Source organism: Lissotriton helveticus, chromosome 1_2, assembly GCF_964261635.1.
Source record: "Lissotriton helveticus chromosome 1_2, aLisHel1.1, whole genome shotgun sequence".
NCBI lineage: Eukaryota > Metazoa > Chordata > Amphibia > Caudata > Salamandridae > Lissotriton > Lissotriton helveticus.
This window is the reverse complement of record NC_136058.1, coordinates 281,206,707-281,225,390: the sequence shown is the minus strand read 5'-3', so window position 1 is coordinate 281,225,390 and position 18,684 is coordinate 281,206,707. Positions and strand designations below refer to the sequence as shown.

Sequence of the window (18,684 nt, the reverse complement as noted above, 5' to 3'; positions counted from 1 at the left end):
ACAATGCATTACTTCATTACTGAGGCCAGAATGGATTTAGAGATTCCAAGGGTTGCAACAATTAAACATAAATTGTTAAGGGGGACAAGTGGCAAAGCTGAAAGCATGCCTGCCACGGGCTCAATTTATTCACACACTTAGTTACCAGCGTGTTGGCATACACGTTAAAGGGAATTTACTGGCAGATGAAGCCGCCAAGGCAACACTGTGAACTGCTGCCGTTGCTGCAATCACTCGTTCTAGCACGAGGATAGACGGAGACATACTCATAGCTGTCAACGCCTCAAAGAACAGCACTGTCGTTCAAAGGGCTTTTCAATCAAATATTCCTATAAACTAGATGCACAAAACACACCGTATGCTCAAATGCCAGGTGTGGGGGATAGAGTTAAACCGAACACTGATCGCAGATTAGGTTTATTTCTAGTTGCACACGAGTGAGTGGGCTCTGCACACGCAGGAGTCACTGCTACAGTTTCATTATTAAGGCGGCTATTCTGGTGGCCAAGTTTGTCCAAACAAAGGCTTATGTCTTAAGGTGCAACATCTGTCAGCAGCTGAAAGCTTTCACTGTAGCACGGCCACCACAAACACAATTATTTAGACAGACCTCTCGCATGCGTCCATTTGGATCATTGCAGACCTTTAAATTCAGACGGGGCTTGCAAGTACATCTTGGTGGTAGTGGATTCATGCTCTAGATCAGTGGTACCCAAACTTTCGTCTCCTGAGGACCCCCACTGATCACTACTGGAATCCGGGTACTCCCAAGCAATTCGTACAATTTAAATTACAAACGTTAGCAATGGATTACAATTATTCAGGAGTGGCAAAGCAATCTAAGTGACTGAGTTAACCATAGCGAGTGAAATAATGTGCCGGTATCCCCTTGAAGTCAAGTCCTCTATTTATTCAGGTGTAGGGCGTGGGCGGAGCAGGGTAGTAGATCAAGAAGGTTATCTTAACTGTGTTTATTCAGATGCACTATTTTAGAAAAAGTAACCTGGATTTTTATAGCGTTTACTTTCACTTCCATGAGGCTGATGACAAAAGACTGAAGCACATTGTAATTATAATGGTATTTACATAGTGATTACTACCCTGATGAAGGTGAGGCTGCAGTGAGAAACAGGTGCCAAAAGGACCTGGTCCATCGAGTCCTGTTTTCAGGTATTCAAAGGCAAAGAGACTACTCTTATTTTCCTTAGAGTTTTATATAGCACAAACTAGACCTGTGACAGCGGGAATCAGAGCGCTTTACATGAGCACCAGTTTCGTTACAGAAGTACACATTCATTGTTGTTGGGCACAGGGAGAATAAGTGATTTGCCCAGAATCAAAGGATGTTGAGCATCGTTGCCGAGACTCTAACCCGGTTCCCCAGGTCCGAGGTCGACTGCTCTAGCCGCAAGACTAATTCCTCTCCCCTAATTAGAATATATACACTGTAAGCCTACAGTGGATTGGGGAAGATAAGGCTACCCACTTACCTAGGTGCTGCTCAGTCTTATGGGAGGCAAAGGGCATCCGTGTTAATAGAAAGTTGTGCAAAGGGGTGCTGAAAAATCTAGCAGTGCAGCGTTGGTTAATCTTTTAGATCCCAGGCACTCACATGAGGTTGCCAAACCACCTGGTGTGACTTGAGTTGATAATAATACTCCATATTTATGGCGCTTAAATCATCAAACCCGTGTCAGTAAGCCCCTGCACACATTTTAATTTGAATAAACTTTCGTTTATTAAAGGTTACTCCTATAAGTTATTTGGTCTCAAACCTATTTCCAGAAGTGTACTTTATTTCATGTGGCTGTCGAAAGCAACAGGATGTCAGACACCATAAAACAGCATTATGAAATACACTAAAAAAGACGTATGTGCAAACTTTATTATACTTATTGAATGAATCCAACATCTGTTAAAGGCGTTCACATATATTAACGCAACAACGATAAATGGCGACAGTTAAGGATATACAAACACATCAGTGATTCACCCGTTCCAAAACCCAATTATCTTTTAAGTATTGTTTTGAAAAAAGTGCAAGGCTCAAGCCCAAGTTAGGTTGTGTTATCACTTCCAGCAGGCCCTTGCATCCATGCCTCTCCTTCCATTTCTCTCACTCAGTACTCCACTTTCTCTGTTCACGAATCTCGGGCACTAACACTCCTCAGCGTGTGCATCTGACCTACGATCTCTTGTCGTCCCTAATTCATATCTCAGCCTCCTGTCGACAACCCAGGAGCTTGGCTCCTCACCTCATGGCCTCGGCTTGGCCTAAGAGCGGCCATGACTCGGAGGCATCCAGATAGAATCCGATAATAAAACAAGGCCGATCACCACCCTTCAGCATGCATCTAAGGCTGAATGGACAGATTTTATTGAGACCCCACCAACCTTGCGAAGTCATTCACAGCTCTTGTGTGCTGTGAGGGCACATGGGTGGTTTGTTTATTATGACGAAATGCGCTCGAGATCTGCGGATCCCCTGGGAATGTGTCACGGACCCCTGGGGGCCCGCGGACTACAGTTTGGGAACCACTGCTCTAGATTTCTATGGGTTTGGCCTCAGCGCTTGGCTCACGCTGAAACTGTTATAAAGGATTTGCGAGTCTTTATTGGGACATATGCAATCGACCAGTTACATTTCGACCGTGGCCCTGCGTTTAGCTCTCGGGCTTACAAGGAAGCCATTGAAAGTATTGGTGTAGAATTGCGCTACTCCTCCCCCTACCATCCTGAGGGAAATTTGATGGTGGAGAGGAAAAACCAGGACCTAAAGTAATTCTTAACAGCAAGGATATGAGGTGCGGGCGGTAGTTGGGTGAAGAACCTAAATGGGGTCCAGAGGGCTCTGAATAATATGCCAAGAAAATTCCTTGGGAGGAGGAACTCCCTATGAGATCCTGTTTGGGACAAGAATGTGGGTACCTGACCTCAATTGTGCCAGCACAGTGGCGGATGTAAAATCATTTGAAATGAATGATCGTTTGGCTATTTTACAAGAACTTCATGAATTCCGGGCATTACAATGCAACGTCCAAGTAAAACGCACAGCCACTGGGGAAGTGAAACCGGTTCCGGCAAGACCTGCCTGGGTCCTAAAGATTGGGGACCTGGTCAGAGAAAAGATTGTGGACAAGAAGAAGTTTGGGCCCTCCTACAGAACACCTTTTGTCGGCCGAAAAGAAAAAGATTCATCTCCATTGATCTGTTCAGACCACAATATGTGGCCACGTGGAGTCCTGAATAGGCGCAGATCTCCTCTCGCTACTATACAGGAAGTTCAGATTGAAAGACAAATAACGGTCCAAGACTCCTCTGCGCAAGATGCTGGAGTAGCCAAAAACGAAGTATGAATTACAACTGTTGAAACTGAACAACATCCAAATGAAACTGAAACGCAAATTGCAATTCGGACCGATAATGAAATTTACATCAACGTGTCTTCACGAGAAGCAACTAGAAGTTCTACAAACACTGCTAAGCTCCCAAGGATAGATCGAACTGTGTCTGGCTACTTCATCAACTTTGATGACTTTTCTTCAGATCCAAGTGAACCTGAGCAAACCTGAGCAAACGCCACCCATTTCTAAGAAAGAACAATTTCGACAATTACTTACTTAGTGCCCCCTTGGCTGCATATTTGGTTTGCATTAGGGATCCTGTTCCCGTTAATCTGGATTGGCATAGTAACTGTATTTTCCTACTACTAAATGGACATTACCTCTCACAACTCTCTGCAGTCCAATCTGTGAACTTGGTCTTGAAACCACATACGTTATCACACCGCGAACCAAGAGACTTGTCCTTAGTGAACATTTCAGTAGTTCCAGTACCGGATGGTATAGTTTGGGATAGGGTTTCCTATGATGTATTTGGTTCTACTGAAAATTTGAAAATTCCACACGTGTTTAAAATTTCAATGACTTCATTACCCCAAGTTCACACTCTGATGACTGAGTCATTGTGATTGTAAATAATATGCTTTCAGATTTTGAACAGTCTGCTGCATTTCGTACAGGAACTGTATGAAGATACACCTGACTTTGATAATATGTTTTGCTACCAGCACTATGGTCATCACGTTTTGCACAGAGCTAGTGTTCCACACACTGTACAGTTACCACTAATGGGAACACTGCCAAACACCACTGAAAGGTAGTTCTGCCACATTTGCACAGAAATGTGCATACTTTTCAGGTTTCAATACATCAGACCCAATGTCATACTATTATAAGTTAGTACAGATGAATGCAACTGCAAAGAAAATGATGCTGACCAACACAAAGCTCATATATTCAGCACCTTTCATCTCCCAACTGTCTATACAAGGTTTCGACTATTGGAGGGACACAAGAGACACAAAATCCATCTGGGGACGAAAAAGTGGCAGGTTCAGGGAACAGAGGCTTTATTTAGAGCTTGCCTCATGCCATTACAGATAATATTCCTAAACAGAACAGTGCAACAAACTACCTGCTACGGGTTTGCAAAGTTTAAAGACCTGAAAACACCACGCATCCCCTTAACCAGGTCTATTGCAGGTATTTCGAATGACATACTGATTAGTGAGGAAATGCTGGGTGCAATGATACAGAATGGTACATACAATTCTTCAGCTCCCAATTGGAAAGTATGGTAGGTTTGGCCTTTCAACACAAATAAGTGTCAAGCAAGATTCAAGGGCACCACCAGAGGGTTTAGGATCCATAGGTCCGGCCGATGCTATGTACCCACAGACAGGTGAAACAAAACTTGTCTCTTTTGGCTGACGGCATTAGAAACACTTCTTGTATGCCATCTATGATGAACTGTGGAAAGTCTCCCAAAGGGATGCTGCTGAGAGATTACGTGAAATTGATAGGATTAGCCTTGAAAAGGCCCTGGCTGTGGTAGACAATGGTATGACCACATTTTCTTCACGTATTTATTCACTGGGCATCCTTGTATCCTCTGTAATCGACATAATGGAACAAGAGTTGTCTATTCTACAACATGGGCAATCTCAATTGCTCTCCATTATGCTTTTAAGCAAGATGCTGCATTCATTGCGTTCAGGTCGCGTGCCATGGAAATTTATTAACAGCACAAGCTTGTTTTCGGTTTACAATCTGACTGACAGACAGTTGACTAAGCCACGCTGAGATGCAATGCTGCTCATTGAAAAATTAGAGAAGTTACCTTTCACAGTAAGTGAGTCACCGTTTACTAAATTCGTTAATTCATGGCTATATCACACTGCCAATCATGACATTTCAGTTCCAATACTGCCTTAGATACATCCAAGCAGGCAGATACGAAGCGTTGGGTGAAGGGTTCATACAGGAAACCTGGGAGTTACTGTATAGATATAAGTGCAGAAATAAGGACACTAAAGTTTTCTTAAGTGGTAAAGACTGTGGGAAAGCTTTAAGTTGGTCTTTAGTGTGCAAAGAAGTGTGGCTTTATGGAACTTGTAATGTGTCGAAAGCTAACTGATCTTGCTACTTAAAAGGCTCCCCAGCTGCCGTGATTAATCCATTTTTTGAATTGTTTTCGAATGGAAGTTATTTAGTGATGAATGGTCAAGGCTGTTGTGGAATGATGCCAGGCATCGCATATCTAGTCACAGTAAACCTCAAGGTTGTTTGCTGTAAGCAAGTATTGTTTCTCCTGGCTCACACAGTTAGGGAGACACCACTGTGACCTTCATTGAATGTTTCCAGTATACAGTTTTATTCGCTGAGCAGACTGAAAGCCATGTTGTTTCACCAAAATGTGGCCTTAACTTCAGCCCGAGAGACTTTTGATCTCCAGGTTGCAAGGTCTTCAGCACAGATACAGGCCCTGGTCCGTACGAACTTCCTGATCCATTTCGGAGAAATGGTGCATCGTATCTTTAACATGTTTGATATGAGTGGGTTCGTACATTCATTTAAGCGACTTCGATCAGGTCTCTTATCTACCTTTCAGACCATCTTCGGAGTAATTCCAGCCTTCATACACTAAGTAATTGGAAGCTTTTTTGGAGCACTTCCTTTGGTCCTGCTTTCGGTAGCGGGCATCCTGATTTTAATACTCTTGCTTTGCAATGGACGTCACAATCCCTCAAGAAATGGAGAGAACACTGCTGGAACCATGTTGTCGTGAAGGCATGGTGTTCTACCTGACTATGCCTCAGCTGCGAGAGCTGATTGAGCATTGGTTCCTGTCTTTCAGACTGGTCTGGCTAGACTGTGTCCTGCCTGTGTTCCGTCTATTCTGTGGATTCAGCTGTGTGTTGGACCTGTGTCTGACACTTCCATCGGTTGTGCCGCCGGGCATAGAAGCGCTACTGGCGCCTTTACAGTGCAGTTGTCTACAGCGTATTCCCATGTTGATGACAATATTTCTAGAGCCTCCAAGAGATGTCTCTGCTCCTGGTGGAAGGGATATCGTCTCTGCTCCAGAAATACAGGCATCGGCATCAGGCGTGCAGCCATCTAACTCTTCCCCGGAGGCTGCCGTGGGAACCAGAGATGACCATCTTTGCTCATTGGATATGATTCGGGAAATTCTTGAGGAGCTGCCACCTGCGGATACGATGTTCAGCGATGTTGAGTCTTCAGCGCAGGATTGTTAAAACAATCTGGCCTCTCCCGTGCTGGGAACTGTTTGGCAATTTTTTAAACATTTATCAAATTAAAGGTTGAGTGTGACTCTGTTTTATTTTTCTTCTCTTTTCTATCTGAGCTTCATGGCTATCAAGGTGCTCAGTGCAATAATCACAATATATACAAGTTTAGAGGACCTTTTGAATGGTTTTTCAGGGGGAAATGAATTTTCTTTTATGGACATTTTTCAGGCTTTTTGTATGTTTTATTATAAATGGTTTCATGCCTTTTAATAGCTTTAACTTTATCATTACCTAGTTGTCCTATTGGTGAGGAGTGGATGTCATGTCTTTTAGGATAGTCCAATCATGTATACCCCATTTTACTAACATTATTTACCTAATAGGTTGCTCCTGTCTCTTTGACACCCGGTGTCGACCCGGAGAACCCACAGTCCCCCCAAAGCCCCACAGCACCATCTGGTTCCCCAGTCAGCACCATACTGGGTGCTGGCAGGAGCTGGCACGAATCCTTTGCTCCTGCCAGGACGGGAGCAAAGTTGAGTTTTCTGCATGGGAGAGGGAAGACAGGGTATGACTGCACTCTCCCTGGCAGAAAACAGCAGTGTCTAGGGGTAAGGAGGCCCCGTGACACTGCAGCTGTAACAGGCCCCAGGGTCCTCAGGCTTATAGTTGGGGAGTGGGGCTCACACACGCCCTGTCTCCTTTCCTACATAACCGGCCCAGGGAGGTGGGGTCCCTGGGCCTTTTTAAGGCCCTGGGGTGTGCGCCCTCTACCTGTAATATTATGAACTGGCCCTGGAGGATTGGGTTCCTGGGGCATATTCACGGCTCAGGGAGGGAGGCCGAGGCACATGACCCCTTCCCTGTTTATTAATATGCGCCTCCACCTGGGCCCTGGCCCACTCTTGGGGGTTGCTTTTTTAAAAATGTACTTCAGATTTGCAAATCCACTGCAAATTGCAGGTAGAATTTAAACAAAAAACAAATAAAACGAGGCATAAAGGGGCCCTACCCTGCCCCCTTATATGTTTTTGGTACCTGTTTTCCAGTACTTCGAACTGAGTCCGGAGTGCTAAGATGGCAGCTGCCACATCATTGTTGATGTGGTGATAGCCTATCTGTTCTCAGATCGAGATCTGCTGGCCCTGTGGATATCTGCAGCGTGAAATACCTGTAAATTATGAGGTTTCATTTCACAAAAATTAATGAACATATTTACACTAAATCACAAAAGCACACTTTCTGCACCAAGATCTAGCTTTCTGCCTAATTTGGTGTACATCCATTCAATAATTGGGCTGTAGCTGTGCATACATCGACAACTTAAAGCCCAAGATAATTCTGAGGTTTCTTACCTCCTTTGACATATGGGGTTGTGGTCCCAGATCTTCCAGCCAGGTACAGAGGGAGGTCATAAGAGTTCCAGTCGTACAGGTGCTTCAGTGGTGTAGGAGACAATGCCATCTCAACGATTATCCAGGGTTTCCTCTTCTCGACCCCCACCCAATTTATGACTGGGGGAATTTGTGCTGCTTTTATGCAGCAAGACACCTCCAGGAGACAAAGTTCTCAGCTCGCTTGAGGCTTGTACAGAGTTCTCCTAGCTACCCTGGGGTATCCACCTTCCCAGATGAAGGAGAGGAGACTGGAATGATTTGTTTTTACCTTCCATCAAGGGATCGCCAGCAGAAGTGTTTGCCCTAAATACACCAATCAAGGGAGCAAATTAATTTTATGCTGTTAATCCTATTGTTCCAGGACAGTTCAAGCCTGCCCCAGTGGGAGAGATCCTTGAAGAGAGAGCTGACAACAGGGTGAATTCCAACCATATAAATTATTGCAATGTGCAGACAACAATAAACTCGGGTATGGTTAAGGGTGCTTCTGTGTGTATACAACCAACAATGAGAAGGTATTGTGATCTACTCTGTGTTGGGTCTGTATTTCATGTAATTGACACAAAATCTGCATATTTACGAGAAAGCACACAATTCGGCCTTAAGGTGATGGAATCAGCTAAGTTTGTTAAATAGCATACAGTTTAATCAGCAAAACCCACTAGTTTGTACAATTTGCCACTGACTGTGATACTGTGTACCAACTGATTAGTTATGATTTTCTGGATAAGAGACTATAGCCAAGGCAAAAATTAGAGTGGCCAGCAGACATCCCTGCCTCTTCCCATGGGTAAATCAGATGCAATGTAACAGCTCTCCGTTGATTTGATATGAGCTGTTGGCTGCTTATAACTTGTCATGATAAAAGAGGACATGATAGGTCTATTGATGTTTTGTGAAGTAACGTTTTAATATCTTGCCAGTCCACTCAGTTAAAGGACTTCTCCGCATCAAACAAGAGCAGAAGCATTGAGATATTGTTTTTAACAGCTGTGTTGATGAGGCTTACTGCTAATAGAGTGTTATCATAGGCATGACGCCCACAGACACCCCCTATTGAAGGGGGGGAAACGGCTGCATCCAAGCTTGGTTCAGCCTATTAATCAGGATCTTTATAAAGATTTTACTGCCGTTATTAAGAAAAGCTATTGGTTGGGAGGAACCGCCTTTCCGGGGATCCTTCCTTAAAGTCAAAAATATTGTTCTTACTGCATCAAGCATTGTGTCAGTGACCCTCTGGGGTTCTCCTATAGTTAAGCAATTGATCTAGGTGTTCCGCTGGGAATAATCTGAAACACTTAATAGAAAGACATATGAAAGCCACAGAGGCTCAGTGCTTTATTCAGTGGCCTCCACTGGATTACAAGAGCCACCTTATTCTCACCTCATTTCTAGATAGTGAAGAGTCTCTGGCTCATGGTATAGAAATTTAGGAATCTTGGGCTTGATTGTCGAACTATAGCCTTGCATATAATTCGGTGTAACTCTTAGTGAATCTGTTTAGAACATCAGGATTATGTGATACCACTGTGCTGTTAGCTTTTGTAGGAAGTTACAAGCCTGAAGAGCTCAGAGTTTAAAGTATAAAATGCAAGTCAGCCTTACCCCTTTCTCATAATATTTTTGTTCCATATGCTGCATTGTTTTGGCTGTCTGACCAATTGAAATCTGTTGTAGTTCTCACCTGACATTATTTAGAATTAGGAAGGTGCGAGGGTGGCAGTCAGTATTATGCTGCTGTTCAAGTGTATGTATCTGAGACTCAAGCTCTTGTTTAATTGCTTTTGCTAGCATCTGAAATGTGGTCATGGGTGAAATGAGTTTTCCTCTAATGCAAGCTTTTTGCAGCATCCCATATCATGGGCAAGGAAAATTCCCTAGTATTGTTCTCTTGAAAGTGGTGATGAATGGCATCTGCTATAGTGGTTCTAAAGGAAACATCTCTAAAGGCCGCCTTGTTCAAAGTCCTTTTTATATGATAGCAGAACTGAGTACACCGAGGACCAGAGACAGCTATAGGACCAGAGACAGCTATACCAGGGAGTGATCTGAAAGGGTGCACACCCAATCTCTGATACCAGCACCTTCTCATATGCCAGACTGCTGGTCAGCGGAAAAAAATCTATTCTGGAGTAAATTTTTTATACTCGGAGTAAAAGGTGTAGTCTTTTTCAAGCGGGAAACAACCTTTACAACGCAGTCATCACATCGCACTACATTTATAACGCAGTCTTTACATCGCAACATCCTTTACAACGCATGTCACTACAACGCAACCATTACATTGCATGTCACTACAACGCATCACACTACAACGCAGGCATTACATTGCATGTCATTACAACACATACCATTACGACACATAGTACCCCTACATTACCCAACCCTTATCCTACTGTTGCACCCCTTGGAGTTAAAATACTAATTTTTACCCCAACGCTATCCAACACTTACCCTACTGTTGCACCCCCTGGAGTTAGAATAGTATTTTTTACCCCTAAACTATCCAACACTTACCTTAAATGCAATGTAATGGTATGCATTGTAATAGTATGCGTTGTAAAGGTATAATGCGATGTAATGGAATGTGTTGTAAATGTAGTTTTAAAACATTCGGTGTAATGGCATGCGCTGTGAATGTGTGCGTTGTAAGGGATGTTGCTATGTAAGAACTGTGTTGTAAAGGCATGCGTTGTAAATGTATGCGTTGTAACGTCATACGTTCTTTTCAAGCACATGTAACAGACACCAGGCCTCTAGGAGGCCTGGTGAGTCAATGCCCTCCACAGAGCCTGAGGCATAGCACAGTGAGGCACAGTGCTCTGCCTTGGGATGGACATATCTAAACAACATTAAAATTGCCTGCACCCCAAAAAAAAACATTGCCTATACAAGAAAATTTGAATACAGGGGGAAAAGTGATCGATAAAACTTGTTCTGCTCATTGTTAGGGCCATATATTTAGAGGAAGGTACGTTCGCAGTAAAGGTTGTTACCCCATATTCCAACCATCCTATCCTCCTGGTCCCTGGGAAGGGAATCCAGCAGGAATGGCAAATCTTTCCTCAGTAACATGGACATTACCTTAGTCGTATTAATTGCATAGGAGTGATATTGGCAAGAGAACCAAAATGATTGAGGACGGGCCTCATCGTATCTAGTAAGGTGCATCTCTTGTAATTGGTCCCCACAGTCATAAGTCACAGCCTTTGTCTTGTAACCATTTTACAACTGCTTGCCTCTTAATTGGGGAATTCAAGCCCTGGTCGCTTAGAGTTATCACCTTGATATCAACAATCAGAGGGTGGAGGTTCGCCATCACCCATATTTGTCATGATCATGGTAGTCATCACCATACCAGCATCCCACCTACCACAACCCAGCCACACCACCATGCATATAACCAAATTTATTGTTTGGCTCTGTCTTTTATACCACTACTCTCTCCCCGTCCCAACCCAATCCTCCAGGCATCTAAAGCACTTTGTCACCATGAACATGAAAACTATATAGAATAGATATATTTGTGATGTGCGACTAACAATAGAGGTATCAGTGAAGGACGGATACAGATAAGTTTTAAAAAGATAGCGAGAGTTGGGGTGTTAGAATCTTGCCTGACAAATTAGTGTTGTCTGGAAAAGACAGACCATGGAGCTGGTGGGGGTGCAATCTGGAGAGGACAGCCTTTGTGAAACAGAGAACCCCAGGAAGGTTTGAATCCTGGAGACCGTTTCCTTCACCTGCCTCCTCTTCTCTTGCCACTTCTTTTTATATCCCCCACGGTGCAGGACTCCACTCTCAATGCATTCACAACATCTGTGACCTCCTGCCATAGGGCTGCCTTCTCGGTTCCACTGAGGTTGAATGGAGGCAGGCCATTTAACTCTTTGCAGTATTTGACAACTAAATTTACTACAAGATATGTCTCCTCCTCAGTGAAGTTTCTCTTCCTCTTGAAGTGAGTGGTAGGTTAATTGGTTCTACCCCAAGGTGTGAACTGCAGGATCCAGATGACAAAAAGTTTTAAAAAGTAGATCATATGCATGGAATGTATCAGATGTTTCAGATTTCTTCCAGATTTTAGAATCATTTTCTAATTCATTACCATGAAGAGGTCATGGCCCTTAGTGCGGAGGTTCCGTCCATGTGTGGAGGTCTTCGTCCCTAGTGCAGACGTTTTACCACTTGCAAAAGTTATAGTAATGTGAGGCAGGACAAAGAGACCCCAATGACACCCCCACCCCCTTCTTACCTCCACTTTCGGCTGTGCCTCCTCAACGCCATCCAGCCGATCACGAGGGACCTGGAACAGAAAGGAAAAGGAGACAAAAGTCAAAAAACTGAAAAAAGGTCTATCCTTGTATTATGCAGGTGGAAGGTGGAGCCGAAGGGACCTGGAACCAATCCGGAACCCCGGAAGGTGAAGAAAAGGAGACCACCAGTTATGGAAGAGGAGAAAAGGAGGACGAAGAACAAGGCTGTGGCAAAAAGAACCCGGAAGACGTGGGAAGCAAGACGGTGGCAACGGAGTGGCTGGAGAGCATTGAGAAATCCTGCCCCAGTGGAACCAGGACTGAAGAAGCTGAACCCAACTAGACTCCTGAAGAGTGGAGGACACGCACAAGCCGCCTCAGGAGAGTTGCAGCAGACATGGTACGAGGGGGAACAAAATGGGAGAGGGGAAGGGGTTGGTTATTTTGATATGGGGGAGAACGGGAAAAGGGTCAAACCTATTTTTTTATTGTAGACACCGCAATTTCCCTGGGCACACACTTATGCTAGCCTGCTAAACGTTCTGTTATTCCCCAAACCTACTCAGGATCCCTTTTAATATTAAAGCCTGAAAAAGGGGTGAGACCAGAAAGAGGATGGCGTTAACAAGGTGAACTGGACCCATATAGAAATTCACTTATATAGAAGCCATCCAAAATTATTAAGTTATTGTTTTTTTCCCAAACCTGCTAGCCCCTGGAAGAAAGAGGAGATGATTAGAGGAACAGTCAGAATACTCTATCTTTTCTTTGCCCCCCCCCACCCATATTTTTTTTGTTTTTGTTTTGTTTCACTTTACTAGTCAGGGCTTGCGTCAATGCATGAGTGTGTCAAAAGGGTCCTATCCTACACAAATGTGAAGGAAAACCTATTGCTGAATGCTACCTTCTTGTTCTTTCTGCTTCAATCCTCCGGGTGGCGCCCTCCTGAATGAAGTAGATGACCTAGAAGGTGAGAGAAGAAAAGAAGAAGTTGAAAGGAGCTTTTTTTTCACCGATCGAAACTCTAAATAATTGTCCTGAAAATAAATAGGCCATCATTAAGAAACACATTCAGCCTCCTCGCTTCGTTTTCCACTCATGCCTCTCACAAGTAACTATACAGTTGTAAATTTCAATTATTCTGACTCCACTCCCTAACCTAAGGGGGTGGAGGCATGGCTAGGTTTCTGAGTAACTTTACACTAGAAAATTGTGAATAGTCAAAAGTAGAAAAGTTACTCAAAATAGTAAAGTTCCCCAAGTACCATACTCACATGTGACTTAGCTTTGTGAACAGCCAGGATGACCTGCAAATAACTGCAGAGGTCCAAGAAACAGTTTTTTCAGTACAACTTTGAGAGCATTATAGAAATCCCAATATGTATGTACAGGGGACATTACAGAGGCAAAACATTAGTTCCATAAAACAAGAAAGTAATATCTAACTCTCCATAACTATCACCATCCTGAGATCTATGAACACAGTGCTGGAAGAGATCAAATAGTTCCAAGGAAAGTTTCTGAGGTGAAGATGTACAAGGAATTTTAATAAGCGACGTAACCAGAACATATCTGGAAATATGTTCTTGAAATCTGGTTTGAAGATAATCTCGACTGGATAGCCAGAAACATAGGTGAAGTGCTGAGCGAAAGCAGAGAAAGACAGCTTAAGAGTAGTGCCCAAGAAGCAGCTTCCTCTCATCAACGGGGAGGGAAGCCAAGCACCTGGCTAAGCCATGGATGTGACTGTTGTGGGTTATGAGATCCTTAAATCCTGCAGTAGATCCATGAATCCCAGAATCCTCGAATACTGCTGTAGATCCTCAAATACTGGCATCCTTGAATCCTGCCGTAGATACTCAGATTCCACTGTAGCATGCCACTCAGAGAGGGCACACAATCACAGCTTTTAGGGTATATGTATGGAGACAAGATTGAAAATGCTTGTGTAGAGGGACAAACAACTTTGCAGTACATAAGTGACAGCCACAATATCAAGCAGCATGACTCCGGTCATGCAGTGCAGACAACATCCTGAGTAGCAATGCCATGGGCAGGGGTTGGAAGGTATGACCAATACTGCCCAGGACCAGAAGGGGATTGGAGTGGTGGTGGAATCCTGTGACAAGCCATGACTATCTGAATAGGTTCTGATTTGATTTTATATTTACAAAGCTCAAACTACTGCCCACGGGAGTCTAGGCAATCTAGACGCCCTTGGGCAGCAGACAATCTATACCCCAACCTGGAAGCTCCTGGTCGCAACTAGTGTGTGACCCCCAGGCTTCTGGTCAGGAAATCTTGGCACAGTTTGGAACGTTGTATCCCCTCTTTATTCTTAAGTTGACAACAGTCCTTTTGTAGTCCACTAGTTCAGTTCTGTGGCTGGTCCTGGGCATGTGTGCACTTTAATAACTGCGACCCAGACTGGTAAACCCCTCAACTTTGTGACATGTGTGAGGAGGAAGGGGGAGCTGGGAGTCTAAAGAGTACAAAAGCAAAATAGGCTTCCCCACCTAACTGCCTATCAACCTGTGGGGGTAGCCTGTTCCAGAGAACAATGGGTCAGGAATGGCCGGGGGGGAACTCATGCATTTCAAAGCATCCCTTTGTATCTTTTTCTAATTTCAGCAGCATACCACAGAAAGAGATCCCTGGTCTGGGCGAGCCCTGCAATATACATCTGCAGTCTGGTCTCACCCTCCAATTCTCCATCTTCAGTACCATGATCAGGTAAGCCTGATACAAAACGGAGTCCGTGGTCATTGTAGCCATATGCACTGTGTAGCTCTCCATATGCATCCTTCATATACAATGCATGCACATGCAACAAATGCTCACCTGTATTGCACACACATACAATGTCCATACACCTGATGCATGACTGAAGGACCCAGTCATAGAAGGCTGGCAGAATAATTTAAATATTATGGGAGAAGCCAGTAAGCAGCTCTTCCAGGTAGAAAGCTGGGGCAAAGGCCTACACTATGATCACTTCACTTCCATCACTTTCAGTCTTGTACAGATTGGGACAATGATACCCATAGCACTTCTAAGAAAGAGATGCAAACTTTGTGTGTCTTCCAAACCACCAAGCTCGGCTCTGAGTTGCACTCCAGATAACAGAAAGGCTTCAGTGCACATGCATTATTGTTGTGTGAGCTGAGGTAGGAGTCAAAAACACTAAAGCCTAATATGGGGACTTATAGGCAAGGACACATATACTGCAAAGCCAAAATGGGGACCTTTTTCTGACTCAACTGTGGGTGGTCTTATATGGTCTTTATCATTTTGGTATTCATGGATTCTTCTTCAGGAGTCAAAACATATCCTGGGAATTACACTTCCTAAGCATGAAAAGTACAGTACACTTTTCAGACTTTGCACACAACCTATGTTTTTATAGTTTTTGAGAAGACTTCTCTGTCATGCAGGATGTGTTGAAGTAGTGAATGCAAACAGATTAGTACATAATTCTTATACAGAGCTAGGTGTCCTCCACTCAGGTCTTAAAATATGTCATTGACAAAATGTTTCAACGCTATAGGTGCTTTACAAAGATCGAATGGCTTGTCATGCCCATGATTAGTTTTGACAACACGCTTCTATTCATCATCACCATGTAGACAAGGCTAGAGGCTCCTCTAAAAAACTGTTTGATAAAGATTATTACATCTGCATCTGATCAATGCAATCATAAAACAAAGGAAGAGGATAACTATTTTCTACTGGTATCACACTGAATACTCCAGAATATATACAAGGGTGAAGAACACCTGTCTTTTTCATAACAAAGGATAAAGGAGCCCAGAGTGGTGAGGAAGATGATCAAATGAATAATTTTCATAGGTTGTCTTTCAAATAGTCTTATATTAATTGAACTTCTACTGGAGGCAAGAAAGTAAATCTTGCCATGAGAGTGGGTTTGTCTAACAGGAGATCGGTGGCACAGTAATAAGGATGATGAAATGGTAATTAGCCTTGTTCCACTGTTCAGAGAACATCTGAGTTCTCTGCATAGTCAACAGAGAGAGCAATCAGGTTTTCCATGTATTTCTCTATAGAGGAGCTAGTCGATAGCACATGATTTGCGGCATCACCATCCACTGGTATAGATAATGTGACATTTTCACTAATCAATTTGAGGATTGTTCTTTAAGAGTATAAGAATCCATAGTATTAACTCAAATTGTAGTGCATCAATAAAATCAAAACTCATATATTTGGAGTGGTTTTGTACTACCGCTTTCAAAATTATCGTTAAATGAGTGCTGGATCCTGAAGTATGCTTTCAAAATCATTGAAATGATACACACACACACACACACGCAAATTCTGGAGCCATATATTTTCTGCATGCTCCAGAACCGATCAGTGCAGCAAAACACACCTTGCTGTTCCTACCCATGAGTGCCAAAGAGATGAAAAGATGGCCTATTTGGAGTCATAAGAAATTCAAGGAGAATGCCACTTCTTCATTATTATTGCTTGAAATGTGTATCCCTACTTGCAATTCTTCTCCTTCCCCATCTTGTTGTTGTCCAAGAACCCACAAAAGGGCCAGCCTGGCCACAATAGATACAAATTGTTGGGACTCTATCACTATGTTTCGAAGAGTCTGGTGAAGAGCCACAAATACAGCCAACCTGCATGGGTTCTACAATCACGGCTACAGGACATGGGGGCACATGTATCAAAATCAGAATTAGCGATTCCTAAATAGCGATTATTAAGAAATCGCTCTTTGGGAATCGCTATCTTCAATGCATGATCCCCCTAGTGAATATTTACCTAATCGGTAAAAATCGCAAATAGCGATCTGACAATAGAGACGCGCAAATACCGATAAAGCTGTTTTGCGATCTCGCTATTTGCGATTTCACTAATATCGAAATAGCTATTAGCAAAATCGTAAATAGGGTGTCGCATTGGAAGCATGCTGACATCACAACCAAGAAGTCATCCAGCCCGTGCTTCATTCAGTGCCCAGAGAAAGTGAGAGGAGGAAGCTGAGTGTTGGAGCAGAGCAGAAATAGCATCCAACTTGGCTTGCAGACACTTACAGTGCACAAAAAAGTTGAAATTTAGTGAGAGGGAACTTGAAAACCTGGTAGAGGAGGTGGCCAAGAGCCATGACAAGCTTTTTGGCAAACTCTCACTCAAAGTGCCGGAGACAGAAAAAAGAAAAATATGGCTCCGGATCAAGAGCAAGGTAAATGCAGTGGGGGTCACACACCGCAGTATAAATGACCTCAAGAAGCGATGGTACGACCTGCGCAGCCGTGCCAAGGAGCGAATTGCAGACAGGCTGAAGCAGGCCAACAGTACTGTTGGGGCCCATCAACAGTTCCTGTAAATACAGCCCTGGAGGACCTGGTTGAGTCCACAATCCAGCCAGAAGCAGTGGTGGGAGTGACCCAGCAGGATACATCCGGAGCGGCCAATACTTCACAAGGTAAGATGCATGCAACTATACATATCAAAGTACTAATCAATTGTGCATATCCCCTCAGTCCAACCTTAGTGTACAGATACAAACTCCAGTCCACATTTTCCCTAAAAACCCTAATGCATTATGGGAGTTGTAGGCAGGTCAGGCAAGTGGCTAGTCAAACACAACAATGGCAAGTAAAACACGTCAAAACTGCATGGCAGTCAGAGATTACAGTCAGTGATTTACTGACAGCCTAGTATGTTTAATGTCCCACAACATTAGCCTTACCTCAAATTAACATTGCACTGCTTCACAACACAGATGCAGCAGAAGGAGACACTGAGGACAGTGAATGTGGAGAATTCACGGAGACTCCTGCAGAGGCTGACGTGGAGACACCTGTGGCCCCACCAAGCATAGCCCCCGCACCCACAAAACGCAGGGCCCCAGTTACATCACTGCAGCCCATGGAATCTGAGCTGGTTCCTAAACCTGCTTCTGATACTAGCCAGCCTCGTGTGAGCCCCATACCCCAGGCACAGGTCTTGCAAAGACGGGGGCGTAGGTTAAGGGCTCGCATTGCAGCACAGGATGAACAAACTCCAAATGTGTGGGGCGGCATGGAGTCCCAGATGTTGAGGGTGCAGCGCCTGCAAGTGAGACATATGGGGTCAATACAGATGCAAATCACCAAATTGGCTAGGAACATCACAGTCATGACTGATTGTGTGCGAGAACTAACTACAGCGGTGGTAGAAGGAAACAGGCAGACCAACGCAACCATGCAGGTGCTGACCCGTGTGATACAAGAGGGCCACGACACACAAAGGAGAAGGCATCAGCAGTTAATGATGCACTTGGCTGGCTATGCCAGGTCAAACAATAACCTTTGCAATACCACTGCACTGCTGTCACATCGGTCCGTGGCCATGCAAATTGACAAGGGCCATTGTTGTGGGGATGGGGCCAGGTCCCTTGGCCAAGTAACCACTGCAGTGGAAC

At 43.9% G+C, this 18,684-nt stretch overlaps 1 protein-coding gene across 4 annotated transcripts in view; it reads right to left on the bottom strand.

Moving 5' to 3' along the window:
- Positions 1–18,684, bottom strand: part of RNF220 (ring finger protein 220) — a 1,024,387-nt gene that overhangs the window by 947,825 nt on the left and 57,878 nt on the right. For all 4 annotated transcript variants that reach the window (XM_078671729.1, XM_078671730.1, XM_078671731.1 and 1 more), the window contains exons 2-3: positions 13,153–13,211; positions 12,248–12,298 (exon numbers count right to left, since the gene is read on the bottom strand). The gene's annotated coding sequence lies outside the window, so the exon portion shown is untranslated. The remainder of the gene's footprint in view (positions 1–12,247; positions 12,299–13,152; positions 13,212–18,684) is intronic.